The sequence below is a fragment of the Eleutherodactylus coqui genome, chromosome 10 (genome assembly GCF_035609145.1).
Source record: "Eleutherodactylus coqui strain aEleCoq1 chromosome 10, aEleCoq1.hap1, whole genome shotgun sequence".
NCBI lineage: Eukaryota > Metazoa > Chordata > Amphibia > Anura > Eleutherodactylidae > Eleutherodactylus > Eleutherodactylus coqui.
In genome coordinates this window covers 67,203,641-67,222,607 of record NC_089846.1, presented here as the reverse complement: position 1 = coordinate 67,222,607, position 18,967 = coordinate 67,203,641, and the positions used below count along the sequence as shown (strand labels likewise).

Here is an 18,967-nt window from a genome sequence, read left to right as displayed (position 1 = left end):
ACATTCGTACGAGTGGTTGCAGCCAACCAGTTACCAGTCCCAGTAGTGGGAGTGACCTGGATGAATGTCTGGTTATGTGGTCAAGATCTAGGTAAGAAAGGCATTGTGGTGGTACAGGAGCCACATGAAGTAAAGGCCCCTGTCATTTTGGGGATGAATGTGCTAAAAGAATTGGATCAGATCCTCTTTGAAAAGAAAGGTCATGGTTATTGGAAACAAACTACCACCCATCGGCCTACTCGAGCAGCGCTCCAGCGGCTGATCCGGATATGTGGCTTACAGGAAAGCTCGGATGCACAGCGTCGTCTGGCACGAATTTCTGTCCCTATGCATACAAAAGTTACACTGCCACCCCGTCGGGAGATGATAGTGTCCATGCCTGTAGGCACCTGTCGGAAATTAGAAGGCATAGCTGTCTTGGTAGAACCACTGCCGGCAGCCGAAGGAGGTATTGATCCGCTAGTAGCCCGTTCCTTGGCAATAGTTCGCAATGGGAGAATACCACTCCGATGTGTAAACACCCAGGACCAGAGTGTAGATCTGACACCAGGAAGGATGCTGGCTAACATCTATGTAACTCTGGAAGAAGTAAAGAACGTAACGCTGATGCATCTGAAGCCGGCTGAAAGAGATGAGTGGACCATAACCGTGTCTATGGGAGAAGATGAGGGTACCTCCTCTGAATGGAATGGCTGTGCAATTCGAGAACAGATGAAGATGGAGACTTATTCGTGTTCTCCAAAACAGGTCCAGAAGATAGATGAGCTGTTGTGGGAAAACAGAGCCACTTTCACACGTTACGCTGAAGATTTTGGATGTACAACTGGGGTCTGCCATGAGATTCCCACAGGAGACACCCCTCCAATTAGAGAGCACTACTGACAAATTCCTCCATGGTTGTATCAGGAAGTGAAAGAACTGTTGACTAAGATGCTGCAAGGTGCGATAATCCGAGAAAGCTAAAGTCCCTGGGCAGCTCCAGTGGTGTTAGTAAAAAAAAAAAGGATGGGTCTCTTCGGTTTTGTGTAGACTATCGGAAGTTAAATGCCTGCACCGTGAGAGATTCCTACCCCTTACCCCGGATTGAGGAGTCCCTCTCGGCGCTAGGGAGAGCTCGGTACTTCTCCTCACTAGATCTGGCTAGTGGGGATTGGCAGGTGCCGATGGCTGAGAAAGACAAGGAGAAGACAGCTTTCATCTTGCCCATGGGACTATATGAATTTAACCGGATGCCCTTCGGGCTGACAAATACACCCGGAATGTTCCAGAGATTGATGGAGAAATGTCTCGGTGACTTCAACTTTGAGTTCACTCTCATCTACTTGGATGACATTATTGTGTATTCTGCAACCTTTGAAGACCATCTCTACCAACTGGGTCAAGTATTTCGACGATTGCGGGAACACGGGCTAAAATTAAAACCCAGCAAATGTCGGTTGTTCCAATCTGAAATTGATTACTTGGGTCATCGCGTATCAGGAGAAGGGGTGAGACCGTCGAGGGACAAGATAGCGGCTATTCAGGATCGGCCGACACCATCTACCCTGCGAGAAGTGAGGGCGTTTCTTGGAGTAGCCGGTTACTATCGGCGGTTTATTAAGGATTTTGCCAGGGTAGCAGCACCACTAAATGCCCTCCTACGGGGCACATCCGGTGGTCCGAAGAACCGGCCTGTGAAATGGGGATCTGAACAGGAAAAAGCCTTCCGGGAATTGAAGGATGCTCTGACAACGACCCCAATCTTGGCGTACGCTGATTACCACTTACCGTTCCAGCTATATACGGATGCGAGCCTGTATGATCTCGGAGCAGTGCTTTCTCAGGTTCAGGATGGCCAGGAGCGGGTTATAGCATACGCCAGCCGGTCTTTGCGGGATTCTGAAATAAATCCTGAGAATTATAGTTCATTTAAGTTGGAGCTGTTGGCACTAGTATGGGCCATGACTGAGAAATTCTCTGAATACTTGACTGGGGCTGAAGTTTTAGTACTGACTGACAACAACCCATTAGCTCATCTGGAAAATGCCAAGCTTGGGGCTTTAGAGCAGAGGTGGATAGCCCGAATGTCTAAGTTCAATTATCACATTAAGTATCGGTCCAAGACAGAGAATCAGAATGCTGATGGACTTTCTAGGGTAACTACCCAGACCCCCACAGGAGATGTGGATCACGAGTTGGTGCATGTGGAGGTGCCTGACTTCAGCAGATTTTCACAGGCCCTGGCCACTGCTAATCAGTGTGAAATGGAAGGGACTGAAGTGGCTCCTTTCTGTGGTCCCTCAAGACAGGAATGGGCACAGATGCAGCAGGCCCATGAGGGGCTGGCACGGATGATCAAGTTTGTTGAGGAAGGCAAGAAGCCCTGTAGAGAGGAAAGAGAATGACTGACACGGGAGATATTATCGGTTCTGAATCAGTGGGAGAAGTTGGAGATGAAAAATGGAGTTCTATGCCGAAAGGTTTATCTACCTTCTGAAATCGATGTTCGATACCAAATTGTGGTGCCTAGTGAACTGGCTCGCTCATTGGCGATGGAGGCTCATAACAAGAATTGTCACTTTGGTCACGAGAAGACCTTTCGTTGGTTACAGCGTCTGATTTACTGCCATGGTCTCCGTCAAATGGTTGAAGAAGTATGCCGCAGCTGTCGAACTTGTGAGATCCATAAGGCAATAGAAGAGAGGGCTCCCCTGCAAACCATAGTGACCCAAGAACCTTTGGAAATCGTCACGATAGACTATCTAATGGTGGGCCCATCCAACAGCGGGCATCAGTATTGCCTCGTAATGGTGGACCACTTCACCAAATTTGCAGTGGTAACTGCCACCAAGGACCAGACAGCTGAGTCAGCAGCTCAGGCTCTGTGTCAAGACTTCATTCGAGTGTATGGGTGTCCTCAACGCATCCACTCCGATCAGGGAGCCTGCTTTGAGGGCCACGTAATGAAGGAAGTTCAACGTATCTATGGAATAAAGAAGTCGCACACAACTCCATACCATCCGCAAGGGAACGGGGCCTGTGAAAGATTCAACAGAACTCTGCTACAGATGATGCGGACGCTGGAGGAAGACAAGAAGTTACAATGGCCTCAGTTCTTGTCTGAGATGGTCTGGGCCTATAATAATCAGGTCCATTCTACAACAGGGTACTCCCCTTATACTCTCTTCTTTGGGCGTTCTGGGCGAAGTATGGGAGAATTACAGCTGACTGATTTGGATAGGTTCCCTCCAAGGGATCCAAACTCCTGGGTACGAGCACATCGGCAGAGACTTGAGACGATCCATCGATTGGTGCAGCAGCGTCTACGAGAACATTCTCATTCTGATAACACCCCAGTGCAAGAAGCACCATTGCAGTCAGGCGACCTGGTTCTGGTGCGTGTCAAGAAGCCCCAAGGGAAGCTGGAAAGCAGATGGGAGGCTGTGCCATATCGTGTTGTTTGCCGCAAGTATGCCAATGGGCCAGTGTACCAAGTCCAGAAGGAAGGAGCTGATTGTGTTCGAGTACTTTCCAGAAATATGCTGCGCCTATGTCATTCTGAAGAAACAAATTGTACCAGAACTGCCAACATCAACGAGCTCCCACAGTCAGAGACTGGTGGTGTGGAATGGGCCTATGACGATGAGGATGATTGCTGGCCGATCCTTGCTCCTGAGGATGTTCCACCGGTGACTACTGAGCCTCCAGCCTGTGCCCCCACTGGTGCGAAGTCTGCTAGTACTTCTCAGCCCATGGCTGAAGTGCCCCAGAGTATTTCACAGGTCCTCAGACGGACCACTAGGACAAATGCTGGCACCCCCCCTGTTCGGTATTTGCAGGATGAGTTTGTTTGGCCTGCCATACAACGGTACACTACCACTTTGCGCATAAAAGTACAACCCTCTGGATATTCAGTCATTGGCAGGGACTGCCAATCTTAAAGGGGGGGGGGGCAATATGTAATATACAGACTGTGTCCCAGTCTTATGGCAATAGGAGTGCTGCTTCTGTGCATATACTTGTCCTAATATACAGCCCAATGATGTGCCAAGTTCCATTTGTTTAAACTGTGTTAAAGTTGAGTGTATATGTGTTTCTGTGATTCTGGTCAGCAGCCCCTGCACTGGGAATGTGATGCTGGAGGGACACGCCCCTATGAGGTCAGCCTGCCTGTCTGCAGACCAAGTATGAGAAGGAAGCAGGATGTGACGACACACAGAGAGCAGTAGCCATCTTTGCAGAGAAAGAACCAAATGTCTGTGCTGCATGGAGAGTGTTTGGAGATCTTATAGGACTTTCCTGTGCAGCTAACCTGTGTGTAATTCAGTCCAGAGGCAGACAGAGTATAAAGAGACAGAATGTTTAGTGGAGCCATGCTGAAAGGACTGTGCCCAGTGGCTAACCAGTAATACTGACATTGTGGCTGTGGACATTGCCACCAAAGCTAAAGACTGGCAGTGCTTTTGAGTACCGGACGGTAACTGCACAACCCTGGCTTATATCACCCCGCGGTGTATGGATTCTGCAGGACTGTCAGTGTGCTGAGCTATTTGCTGTTGGATTTCATTGCCTCTATTTTGTTTTTCTGCTTGCTGAGAAGAATCTTATTGCCTCGGATGTTGTGATAACCGTGAGGAGAGGACGCTTCGCTATACAAGGAAAGAACGACATTGGGCCCCAACGCGCGCTTCTACACACTGTAAGCAGTCCACCCGGACCACTGGTAAGAGGGGTGCGCACCCAAATGTGAAGTTAGGGTCAGTTAGGGATAGTTTTGGGACTATTGTTCTTTCAGTGTCTGTGCTGTGGAGGTGGACATAGTAAACGTGGAATATATTGTGAAATCTAACTTGAATTGTTCCAACTATACTGTGTATTGTGCTTGTCCTTATTCCTGTTCTTTTACCATTAACTTGCCTTTATTAACCTGCAGTAAATACATTTTTCTTAACTTGACCATCCCGTGTGCGTCCTTTCTGGTTGCGAAGACCAAACCACCTGCCTTGCTCTCGGTTCACAGGAACGCAGTTACGCTGAACCAAACTTTAGAGCAAGTTTGTGTCCAAAAGCGGCGTCCTCTCTATCACATATCCTTTGTGAGTCCTGCTCCTTCGCTCAATAGCATTGCTAAACATCAACGCTCTGTGCCACATTACTCAATGGATGGGTATTCCATCCAGAGACTGTGTTACACTGTGAATGCTGCTGCATTGATCTTGTTAAAGGACCGAGATCAACTTGGCATTGCACCCATTGTGCCTACTGAAACATTATTGTTGATGAACTGTGCCCCGGTAAACACACCGGAGATACCCAAGCTGCCTTGTTTTATTTGTTTGGGAGATAAAGATCTGTGGTTTAAGAGCAATTATGCACTCGCCTAGATTAATTTCTCTCACTAAGCAAGAGTTAGCCAGTGCTCCAGTTCATGAAGTGCAGCTACCCTGACAAGGTTAAGGCCACGGGCGAGCTGAGGACATGCCACCAGTTATCCCACCAGCATGTGGCTAGCCCGCCTCCAGAAACGGCTGTGCCCATGCTGAACCACTGCCTTAGGTGCCGTTTCATTTTATACTATTGATGACCTATCTTTGACAGGGGGTCTTTTGCCCGGGACCTGTGCCAATCAGCTGTTTGCTGGGCTGCTGTCACAGAGTACAGACCCAGAAGCAGACAGCTCCCTACACTTTGCAGTGGCCTAGCAAACAGCTGAACAGTGTAGGTCCAAGCGGTGGACCCCCCTGATTAACTAATGATGACCTGTTCTGAGGATCAATAGTGCAAAGCTGAACAACTCCTTTAAATTTAGAGATCCTACAGGAAAAGATGATTAATAAGTGAGCCACTCAGAATAAAAGATTCCTGAATTACACTGTAATGAGCTATGTGCTGATGACTGCAATCTTCAATGGTCACTAACATTTCAAACAATTGTCCTTATATGGTAGCCACTGTGATAACTGCTATTTACTGTATTTATGATGTTTTTGTGCTAAAAAATCCCTTCCTTCCTTCCTCCTAATTTGCTATCCACTGTCTGTTGTCATGTGATGCTTTTCTCCAGTAACAGTGATAACACAACATGGAACAGTAGAAGAGGGTGGAGACTCATGCTGCCCATAGGAGTCTTTAGAGAGGAGAGAGTAGGAGGGAGGAGGAAGGAAAGAGAAGCAGAAACTCACACACAGATGTTGCAGCAGCTAATGTTCAGTTATTTAATGCCTTACAGCTAGTGCAATCACATCTACACTGCTCAGTACTACTATACTGTCCATCATGTCCTTCACGCTGTGTATTGCATAGATTCATTGAGCTGAATATTCTGTTTTCTCCATGTGCAGTGTATAGAAGACATCATAGAAGCTAGTCTACACCCACCAGCACAGAGAAAACTGAGAATTAGAAATACATTCTTCAGAGGGGAAAACTGGTGATAAATGCAGGAAACAAGCCAGATATACTGCATACCTCATGTAAACGCATGGCAATTTATTTTAAAAAGTCATCTGCAAAGCTCACATTGGATGATTATTTGCTATCTGCGCAACGTCTACATATTTAGGTAACAGTCGTTACATCTATGGATAGCATCACACACTTCTGGGCCAATAATTTGGAAATAGGCAGCTAATAGGGGAGTTGGCGGAATTGGGATTATTGTTCCAGTTTTAGTGTTCAATTAAGTGGTTCCAATCCTGACTGGTCACAGGGTAATATATACAGTACAGCTCTAAGGTTTGTCCAAAGGATTTTACTCTAAAGAAGGATAGAAAATTGGTTCTCCACAGTAAACAAGATTATCTCCAGACCCTGGGAAAAAGAGCTTTGCTAAGCAAACTGATTTGCAGTCTGCAGTATTTGAAATTGTGGAGGGCCTGGGTCCGGCTTCATGTCAAAACTGCTGTCACCTGTCAGTTGCGTAGCTTTGACATGTGCCCCTGTTGACGTGTTGCAGATATGCCGCCAGCTTGGGTGGTGGATTATATACTGTCAGCCCTCCACATAGAAGGTGCTGATACTGTTTACACTCGTGCCACACATGGTCACTGTTTGGTCGTGGGTGGTTTCTGACCTCTGGCTTGATACTAAAGGGACAGGTCATAGTTTGGAAAAACTTCGATGTGAACCCTGAGTGAGGCCTCCTGTCACCAACTCCGTTAGTCCACATTGTTATCATAGAGCAGAATGTACTTTGCTCATACATGTATACAAACACATTTTGCCTGCTTTTCCAACCTTTATCACGCAATATCCATTGCAGATTATTTACCATGCTAGAAGATGCCAACCCTGGGAATATTGTGCCCTAAACCAAACAGCACAGACACTTTAGCAATCTTTTTATGTAGGATTATGTTTGTGCCTTTAGCTCAAAACTTTATGGTGCCCATACAAGGTGCATCCCAGCCACATGTATTTTACTGCAAATTGTCGGGCTGCACCTGTACTTGCCATTGTTTCCATTTTGCAAATACAGATGGAGTCAGGCAATCAACACTTGCACTACCTGCAGCGGGATGCATCGTGTTAGGGCAGCCTTTGTCTGGATTTATTTTTGCTGCAGTCTTCTGAAATTGCAGCAAAACTACGTTTTTTTTGCAGCGATTTCCAAAACCTGTGAACATAAGGGGGCTAAGGTTTGAAGTGGTTTTCCAGAACAACACTACTATCCTCAGGATAGTTCATCAGAAGTAAATCAGCATGGGTCCACCACAGGGAATTCCCACCGTTCAGCTGATTGAAGTGGCCATTGTCACTTCAGTCCTTACCCAGCACAGCACTGTACATTGTATACTGACTGTGACTGGTATTCTAGCTCTATCCTTTTTACTGGAATGGGACTGAGCTGCTCTCAAGCCATGTGACTGATCAACATGACGGGAGGCCAGAGAAAGGGCAACAGAGCTCACCTGAGCGCCATTGCCTCTTCAATCAGATAACCAGTGGTGGAACCATGAGGCAGACCCCGCTGATCAACTTCTGATGACCTACGCTGAAGATAGGTTATCAATGGTGTTGTCCCAGAAAACCCCTTTAACCCATATTCAAACTCGGGAAAGCAGAATAATTCATCCCGAAATGGAAAAAATACTGTTCTGATCTGGCACTGTGAAGGTCATAGACTTTGACAGCCGTAGCCAACAGAAGATGGAGTGGAAACCACATAGCTATAGCTCATTTAGGCTGGAAATCATGACTATTGTGTGCGTGGTAACTGAGCGGTTTGCTGGATTTCCCACTGGCAACCTTGTGGAGGTCTAAATGGAAAATAACCTTCTGGCACAGCTACGTTGGGAGCTTTAGAACAGATTTGGGCAGTCAAAGAGGTTTCGAATGTATCATCTGCTACAAACCCAGAAGAAAGAATATAAGAGCAGATGAGTTAGGGGGACACACTCTGGTCTAAAACCCATAAGGACTGACACCCTTACATTTTCATTCAATGAATCATTAGGGCTCCAATTTTTGTGTGTAAAGTTGGCCATACATGGGAAAAAAATCCTGCAGATGAGATTAAAATTGGAAACTGTAATTTACTCTAATTAACCCTGTGCGGCTCACAATCTAACTTCCCTATCTCAGTACACACTGCATTAACTTATTAAGGTGCTCATACACTACTGTTCGGCTGACCGCTGTTCCTCCAGCTCCGTCATAGGCCTCAACGTTTGGCTCGCCCAAAGATTCACATATTTAGGGAGGTCTGGTTTTCGTTTATCTGTCAGGGAGCAAAAGGTTTATGCAATGAACATAGCATGCTTGCTACAGGCCGCCAATCATGGGAACTATCTTGGTGTGTATACCCACGTAATACGCCAAGATAGACCATGCTATGATTTATCTTGCACTTGTATTTCACGCAATATATGTGAGCAGCACAATGTAAGTGTATGGCTTCTTGCTATAGTGTATACGAAATATGCGGAGGTAATATGCAATTACAATATGGTCCTGTGAGAGAGCCTTAAAGGAGATGTCCCGCGCCGAAACGGGTTTTTTTTTTTTTAAACCCCCCCCCCGTTCGGCGCGAGACAACCCCGATGCAGGGGTTAAAAAAACCACCCGCACAGCGCTTACCTGAATCCCGGCGGTCCGGCGTCTTCATACTCACCTGCTGAAGATGGCCGCCGGGATCCTCTGTCTTCATGGACCGCAGGGCTTCTGTGCGGTCCATTGCCGATTCCAGCCTCCTGATTGGCTGGAATCGGCACGTGACGGGGCGGAGCTACACGGAGCTACACGGAGCCCCATAGAGAAGAGGAGAAGACCCGGACTGCGCAAGCGCGGCTAATTTTGCCATCGGAGGGCGAAAATTAGTCGGCACCATGGAGACGAGGACGCCAGCAACGGAGCAGGTAAGTATAAAACTTTTTATAACTTCTGTATGGCTCATAATTAATGCACAATGTACATTACAAAGTGCATTATTATGGCCATGCAGAAGTGTATAGACCCACTTGCTGCCTCGGGACAACCCCTTTAAGGCTGCTTTCACATCTGCGGTGAAGGTTCCGTTTCTCTGCTTCATTCGGGGAGCAGCAAAGGGGAATCCCTTGGCCAAACAGGATCTGTCTTATGACGGAACCCAACAGCACTGAACAGGCACCATTGACCGTAATGGGGTCCGTTTTGTTTTTTGGTTCAGGCGTCCGGCATCTTGCCGGAAGGAAAAGCACTGATGTGAAAGTGGCCTAATACAGGTTATCGTATGCATATTCACTGCATTTAGACTGATGGTTAGAAATGTGTTTGTCTGCCAGCTGTATACTTCTGCCCATAGGTCTTCTGGGGTCATAAATGTGCGTGCATTATTCATCTGTTATCACCGAAGGTCCTATCTTGTTGTGCTTGTGAACTTCAGCTCACAAGTAAATAGGGATCAGGTGACCATCTGGACACGTAGACACCAGGACAAAGTGACTTCATAAAGATTACAGTCATTGCAGAAAATTTGTTCACTGGTGCCAAGATAAAGTTATGCTAAGATCCGGATGGCGTCTATTACTGAGTAATTAACTGAAGAATATATATATATATATATATATATATATATATATATAATAATTTTTTTTTTAATTATTTTATTTATTTTATTTTTTTTAAATCATCAGGAGAAAATGTTTTCGGAAAATATAAATTCAATAACAGAGGCTCATAAATAATGTCAGACAGAGGCTACCGTAATAAACAGTGCCAGCTACAGTGTATCCTCAGTACAGGAGTTCACACTAGCGTTTAGTCTCTATTCAGGACCTCCGTCACTGTGTTCCTAATTTACTAGAGCAAAAAACGTAGTCTCCTGTAAAACTTGATAAATAAAACAGAACTGAAGCAAACCAAGTATTCAGGGTTTTCTTTGTTTTTTTTAAACCCATTGAAATCAATGGGGAAAAAAACCTAAATTGTCTATTTCAGTTTCACTTCCATTTCTCTGCTACAGACAACCAGAAACTGCTTCCGTAAGCATGTCGGGAGAGACTAACCCATTAACGGTACGTTCACGTATGGCATAAACAGTATGGCTTTTCCACAGCGGAAATCCACACCAAAAGCTGCAGCAAAAACCACGACAAAATGTGCATCAAATGGTGCAAGCTTTGACACGGTTCTTGGTGCAGATCCACACAAAAATCTGCATGGCAAAATATGCTGTTGATGAACCGTATCAAAATCCACACCATTTTATAATGATTTTGATGTGATTTTTTTTCTGAAGATCCACAACAGATTTCACCCTTTCAATTGAAAATGTGAAGTCTGCTGTGGATCCGCGGCACATTCCACCCTAATGATGTAGATTTTGACGTATTTTTAATTGTGGAGTTTGTTGTACATTTGGTGGAGATTTTTTCCACTGCAAGCCAGAGGGAAACCCATAACCAGCGTCAATAAGAGATTGTCCCAACAAACAATGTCAACAGTAGCATCCAGACTACCCCATATGCTAGGAAAAGACTATCTCCACTAGCAGTGCAAGCTACATTGTACCTTCATTTACAGGGCATGCTAAAGTGTGCTCCCATGTGCAGTGTCCACCAGGGACTGCCTCCATAAAGAGTGCAAGACAGAGAATGCCCCAATAATATTACAAGTCACTGTATATCCTAATTTACAGAGCAAGACAAAGTCTTCCGCCATATGCAGTGTCAACCAATGCCCCCATGACCAATTCCCCCATAGGCAGTGGAATACAGAGTGTAGTCTCATGTATAGATGTTAAATACTCTTGCATAAAAAAGACAAAAGTATTATAGGTGACACCCTTATAGGCCTACCAGAAAAATGACATTAAAGCTTTCAAAAATGTTTAATGCCCTTTCATCAGGCTGCTGAAGACGTCTAAATAGCCTTAAAGGCTTGACTATGTCATTTTTCTGGTTGGCCAAAAAAAGGTGCTTAGTGCAGGTTGCAGATATTCTAAGGCCCTAGTTAAAAACCCAGATCAGCAGTACGGGAATAGGTAGAGAGGCAGCAGCATTTCCAGCCACCATCTTCAAGCCTGGATCTGAGAGACTGGACTGTGATGCATCTTAACTTTTCACTACCTAGATGCTGAAGGATTGTGGATTAAAGGGGTATTCTTGGTATTTTCAGTTGATGACCTATCTTTTGGGTAGGTGATCAGTAGTTTATGGACGTGAGTATTTAATAACATAGATTTTTTTCTGGATAAAACATAACCGTGCTATTTTTGCTCTCATTTAGGGCTCAAGCAGACGGCCGGGTCGGATCTCGCTGCAAGAATTCTCACATCCTGTGGCATCTCCTACTCCGCTCTGCTATGCTCCAGCTGCCACACATGCGCAGAGCTGGCGCGTCAGCCATAACGTTTCTGTGCGAGCCTCTACGAGGCTTGCACAGAAATAGGGCATGCCGCAATTTGTTTACCCCGCGAGTTCTCACGCGGTCAAATCGCGGCCGTCTGCATAGGATTGCATAAACTAATTTCCGCCTGTGTGCTTTCACACTTACAGATTAAGCCAAAGTGTGTCACCCACAGTCTAATAGTAATAATAATAATAATGTATTGGGCCATTTTCTTTTATGACTTTTTTTATTTGCCAGTTAAAAAAAGCTGCACTTGTTAGACGAAAATGTCAAGAGTTGATCAATAGGGTGACCCAGAGTTGGCAACAACTGAATCGTTAATCATCCTCAGTCACCCAGAATGGTCACTATATAGTGCTAATATATTTCTGGGAAAAGAGGGTATGTGTCTTTAAATGTGTGCCTTTAGTTCTGTTATATATTGTAAGGATGCTATTTTAGTTGTGCTATATACTGTAAGGGCCTAACTTTTATTGTTACGTATGTAAGGGGATGGCGCTTATAGCACTCCCTCTTACTGACAACGGCATGTGGCTGCTCTGACAGTAGCAACTGACACCTGCTCTGTGCAGCCCCCCAAACAAGCAATTAGGGGCGACTGTTGCCCCGTATAAACATAGGACCCAGCAGGGCAAGTGAGTGAGAATCGCCCACTTGTTAAGAGTTGCTTGGTTTTTAGTTCACCTAAAAATTGAGCGACTGTCAGCCGGTGTAAACAGGCAGCCATTCAACTATGAGCGACTACTTGTTTACTGTGAATAGAGGCAGGCAGTCAGAAGAGAACTCAGCTGCACTCCACCTCCATTCACCGAGCGATCATCACGCCTATGGGAAAGCACAGGATACATAATTGCTGGGACGACTGTGGGGCACTGAAGCACCTGACAGTCATCTCATGCAAAAGTATACTATGGTGATTAGCAGAGCGAAGAGCACGACTAGGGTGGTAGGCAGAGATGAGGGAGGAGATATAGGATGGTGCCGCACTCTGGGGGGCTTTATGGATGAGATTGAGACAGGTTTTACACAGGCGATGTGGATTCCGCATGTGAGAGCCTGCAGCAGAATCCGGCTCTGACCCCAGCCGGCGACCTCATGTTCCTGCTATTTCTTTACTGCGGATGAACATGGACGCTGGTCATTGGTCATGTGCAGTAGAGTTTTTTTTAATAAATATTTGTATTTCTGTCTGCAACGTCAATTGCAGATAGGCTACGGGTCAAATGGCCTCCATTGACTTCATTGGAGGTCGTCCGCAGAGAGTCTGCAGCAAAATAGAGCATGCTGCGATTTTTCCTCTACTCGCTTAAATTGCAATTTGTTTCTATGAATGTGAAGGAAAAAGCTAAAGTTAATACCTTTCAAAGCATGCTGTTTGCTGCGGATCCTTCTCCAGTCTGAGAAGTTTAAATTGTATTCTATATTTGATGGGAAATCAGTACAGTGACTGGCACAGGATTGAGGCATCGGTGTAGTGACTGGCACAGGATTGAGGCATCGGTGTAGTGACTGGCACAGGATGGAGGCATCGGTGTAGTGACTGACACAGGGTGGAGGCATCGGTGTAGTGACTGACACAGGGTGGAGGCATCAGTGTAGTGACTGGCACAGAGTGGAGGCGTCAGTGTAGTGACTGGCACAGGGTGGAGGTGTCAGTGTAGTGACTGGCACAGGATGGAGGCATTGTTGTAGTGACTGGCAAAGGGTGGAAGCGTTAGTGTAGTGACTGGCACGGGATGGAGGCATCGGTGTAGCGACTGGCACGGGATGGAGACATCGGTGTAGCGACTGGCACAGGATGGAGACATCGGTGTAGCGACTGGCACAGGATGAAGACATCGGTGTAGCGACTGGCACAGGATGGAGACATCGATGTAGCGACTGGCACAGGGTGGAGGCATCAGTGTAACGGGTGGACAAGAAGATAAGCCTGGCTGCTGTATTTAGGATAGATTGGGAAGAGGAAAGTTTAGTGAGGGGAAGACCGATCGGCAGTGAGTTGAAGTAATCAAGCCAAGAATGGATCAGGGCAACAATAAAAGTTTTTGATGTCTCCACAGTTAGGAGAGGGTGAATTCTGGAGATGTTTTTGAGGTGCAGGTAACATGAACGAGGAAGTGATTCAATATAGGGAGTGAAAGAAAAATCGGAGTCAAATATGACCCCCAAGACAGTGGGCGTGCTCCCAGGAGTCTGGAGTCTGCCAAACTCATGTAACTCATGTGCTCCATATACTGAAGGGTTGTTTGCTTTCCTTGATTTTCCTTATGGAATAAGACTACTCCCGTGTATACTAAACACTCCCTTCTGTACACTAGGATTAATTGTCTCCTTGGTCATGTTAATAGCTGCATGATGTATTAAACTACTGTTTTGGGCAAACAATCAATATTGTGGCTTTCACTATAATTAATACATGTAAATATTTAAAGAAGGAGACGTCTGTCTACAACAAATTGTCTTCTGAGGGCATCCATTAAATTAGGTGAAAGTCAAGCTAATGATGGATGAGTGGCGAATAGGATCACGCTGCATGTCTACTGTACATGGTGCATATAGGGTGAGCACAATGCATTGTGGTTGTCGCTCTGTGGCCCCAGGCGAGAGAACACTACCTGCATTCTCGCACATCTTCCACCCTGCCAGAGGTCGACACTCTATAATCACCGCAATTCTGTATCCTTAAAAAGCTTTCAGTGCTGTGTTTTGGCCCGCGGGCTCGTTACCTGATGTACAGCCATCCATGTGATTTTTATGGTTTCCTACGAAAGCGGCGTACGGTACACAGCGATCTGCCCTTTGTAAAACTTTTTGAAGTTTAATTAATTCTCGTCCCTTATTATTACGTCTTATTACATGTTTTATGTTCTGAGCGATTTCTAATAATGGAAGAAAGACTTTTTAATTACAGACTGGAATATGTTAGTCACATAAAGGAACTGTGACATGCGGTTTCCCGAATCTTTCTCTAAAGCTTTCCCATTTCTGACTGCTGTAAAATTCCTTTAAAGGGGTTGTCTTTCATTAGAAAAAAAGGTCTGCTTTTCCCAGAAACAGCACAACGCTTGTCGATAGGCTGTGTCCAGTATTGCAGCTCAGCATTATGCAATTCAATAAGGCTAAGCCGCAATACCAGACACAGCCTATGCACAGGAGTGGTGCTACTTTGGAAAAATAGACAGAATTTAATTCCAATTCCAGACAACCCCTTTAATCCAATATTAGTGCTACTGATTCCAGATTATCAAATATCCTTTTCTATGGCAGTCCAATAATCTAGAATAGGAAACGGATCTAAGAGGATCTTAAAGTGCTGTTCATCTAGATTTTTCTGGTACATAAAAGAATTCCAGAGTAAAAATAAAAACTGAGGGTGCCCATGCACATTAAATGAAAGTCGTACAAATCCCACCAACTATTTTAAAGGGGTTTTGCCACGATTAAAAGTTACACCCTATCCACAGGATAGGGAATGGCTATTTTACAGTGGTAGTCCAACTGATAGGACCCCAACCAATCACGAAAACAGGGTCCTGTCTCCCCCTGTGTGAATGGAGCAGTGACCGTGGTATTCATGCTGCCACTCCACCCATTTCATTGGGACTGACAAAGATAGCTAAACACTTGGTAGCCCCACTGAAATGAATAGAGTAGCAGGGCATGTGCTCATCTCTCGCTTCATTCATTCCCAAAGTGATAATGAATGGAGTGTATAACTGTTGCAACCATACAAATTCTAGATGTAGATGGTGTTAAAGAAGTTTGATTGGACAGGTGCAATGCGTTTCCGGCCAAAACTGGGCCCTTCATCAGATAAGTATGTATTGGTATCCATAGGCTGTTTACCCCCATCTGCAGTTGCAACACCCCAGAGGGATACCCTTGACTCTTGACTAACGCGAAGAGCTGGGAGGGATAAGTGTTGGCTTGTCGCAGCGGCACTTACCAGGCTCTCTTCCCAGACTAATAATATGTAGCCAAGGCCAGAGCTGGATTGCAGGCCACCTTTGACACCCCTATGATAGGGAATGCCAATAAACGGGAAGATGGGGGTAGTAGTTATCACTCGTGACGCCACAGTTTCCACAGCTACACAGCTGAGAATAAACACAGACACTTGTGTATAGTACCTCTGGTCCCCAGGAACGGTTAGGGCCAGTATAATTTTACTTGCTAAATTTGAGCAAACAATTATCCACAGTAATGCAGGTACAATTCTTCCCAAAGAAAACAGAACAGATATTAAGGAGGATACACAGGATGACACCAGCCCTACAGTCCACGTTATCTGTACAATACCACTACTGAATTGGGAGCACTCCGGAGGAGTAAAAGGGGTAGGGGTCACTCCACAGACACTCTGTAGCAATTATTTACTCAAAAGATTAGTCCCAACACCCCGCACGGAAGACGCGTGGGTGTGACTTGTAGCGTACTTCTGCGCGGTGATCCAAACTCTGGACGGCCGCACAGGAAAAACTTGTAATTTGAATTTGTACCTGTACGGTGGATCTCTATATACAGAATAACTTATGAATGCTCTCTCTAGGGTCTTGGGACTCACTCCTCTCACATCCAGATTTCAGTTGCTACGGGATATCTCTCCTTCTCCTCCATCTTCACCTACATGGAAGCTGAAGGTGAAGGTGCTTCCATGAGGCTCTGTGTTAGGTCAGAAGTTACCACTCGGGTTGAAGACAGAACTTTCTTCCCGCCCTCAAGCACACTTATTTATACCCTCTCTCATACCACATGACATGACAGACTGTTACATTTACACGCAGGTAATGATTTTATTGAAGTTAACCTCTCAAGCTCCACAGCTGTGCAACACACACACTGGATATGACAAGACAAGCCTTGCAAAGTGCATTAACATAGGACCAACATGTATGAAATTTATGGAGGGGACCAGGATGGTGTTTTGGGCCACTACACAGTAGATCTGGACTCGATGTGGTTGTGCCCGATATTCGCTCCATCCATTCTTGCATTGGGACTCCATATAACGACTGGTCACCAGTGACTAAACCCTGAGATCCCCAGATACAGTTAAAAAGCGCAATGTATGTTGCGTCTAACACAGCTTAATAAGGTGATCAGCCTTGACCTACCTATTAACTACATTATGCTTTGTGGTTTGCACATGAAATGCCTTTTTTATTTCTTTATTTTGCATGCTCCATTAATTGGGAACCCCTGTTCTTGTGATCTTGAGGGTCCCGGTGGTTGGACCCCCATCGATCAGATAGTAATCCCCTATTCTTTAGATAGGGGATAACTTTTAATCTTGACAAAACCCTTTTAAGGTAGGGTTTGTCCGACTTTCATTTAATGTGTATGAGCAATTCTTCCTGAATGGTAAATGGCAGAAGACAGACCGATTGAGCATGTTGGATTTCAACCTTGATAATCCTTACTTCCTTCAGAAACTCCAGTGGTTTCTAGCAGCAGTTTCTTCCCTTTCTCCCATCGAAAAGAGGGCGTCAGAAGGAATAATTGATGGCTAAATGAGCATTCGGCCAAACACTATTGTAAGTGAAATGGACAACTTGACACATAGGAAGAAGAGAGGAAGTAGTGGGTGGTGTAACTGCATACACAATGCAGAGCTACATGCCCTAGGGCTAGGGTAAATTGGGTGACAATCCCTATTGGAGCTATAATGGGTGGTATTAGAAGTTGTCACCTGTAGTAAGTAACACCAGATACATTATTAAAAGACTTCACACAAGAGAAGCACTCAGAAACTTTATCAATATCAATGCCGTTTAACAAAGCTGAATGGACACATTGTTTTCAGTGTGTGTACATTTTCATGGTTGGCACATTGTGGCGCTGTGCCTGTTATCTATGGAACATTTCCTCCATGTTCTAGTTGGCTTGTCACTTTCCATTGTGCTACAGATGAAGGGGGAGGTTGTATTATCAGTAATTAACTGATAACATTGATGGCCTGAACCAAGCTGATTGATTGAACACAAGTGACTTGGCTGGCTATAATTAACTTTTCTCAAGACTCCTGTAGATATGGTGTGGGCCTGTACACATACAATAAGGAAGAACTGTTTGCAAATGTCTTTATCTTTACGGTGCTACTGGCATAAATTAAAGAACTATATAATGTAGTAAACCAGATTGGGGTTGATATTTTGGATGGATGGTGTTTAGCCCCATGATGGCCAAACAGCTGCACTACAGTGAAATTTGGAGGTGATGGTAAAGTGCTGGTCTCTGCTCTCTGGTCTGTTGCTGTGGTGTAGTGTGATGCCCCCTGTGAAAAGAAGATTCCAGAGAGTCAGGATGAGAGTAGCAGCGTAACTCACATTGGTACTATTGTATCTTGTCACCACCGGAAGTAGTGGTGGAGACAAGATTGAAGGTGCTTGATAGGCCAGTGATGTCCCTTGTTCCTGATTGGCTGCACGGCTGGCTCCCCTTCCTCGGCCTTACAGGTCCTGGCACTCACCACTTTAGTCTCTGGTGAGAGTGTCCCGCTGCCTTTCACAAAAGCTGCAGATGTGAGTGTGCCGCTGCCATCTGCTGCTGCTGTTGCGGGGCTGCTACTGTCTCTGCTCTGACTGTAGCCACTGGTTGTGCCCTCCCTGCAGCGCTGCTGTGACTGCATCTCCCCTTACCGGCCCCGCTGTCACTCTCGTCCCTGCTGCAGTCTCCCACCTCCGCTGCCCTTACCAGCCACCCCGCTGTCAGTCTCCCACCTCTGCTCCCAGCGTGGCCAATGATTTATTGCTGGGATGGAGGGTTACGGTTAGGGTTAGTTTCTGTGTAAGGCTTACATTATTTGCTGTGAATACTTCGATGTTACTGCGGCCGTACAGCTAATAATGTAAGCCTAACATTGAAACTAACCCTAACCCTCCATCCCAGGCATAACTACATCCCCACACTGCTAGGATCTTCCTGCAGGCAGCCAATGATGACCTTTGGGGGCGTACCCCAGGCCTTAGCTCTCAGTGTAGGTCTCCACCCATTATTGTGGTGGTGACAAGATACAATAGTACCACTCACATTTACTTGATCCAGAAGCACAACAGTTAAACATCTAAATGATGAAGGCATAACACTTAGTAATCCAGTTTCAGTGTCAAGTCCTGAGGATGGTGGCTTAAACAAGTACTCTCTGCTACAAACTGCTTGT

The 18,967-nt window shown here is 45.5% G+C and overlaps 1 long non-coding RNA gene across 1 annotated transcript in view; it reads left to right on the top strand.

Moving 5' to 3' along the window:
* Positions 1-4,038: 4,038 nt before the first annotated feature.
* The window catches only part of LOC136580576 (uncharacterized), an 84,289-nt gene continuing 69,360 nt past the window's right edge, over positions 4,039-18,967 (top strand). Inside the window, exon 1 of the long non-coding RNA XR_010786969.1 lies at positions 4,039-4,702. This is a non-coding gene — a long non-coding RNA (uncharacterized lncRNA). The remainder of the gene's footprint in view (positions 4,703-18,967) is intronic.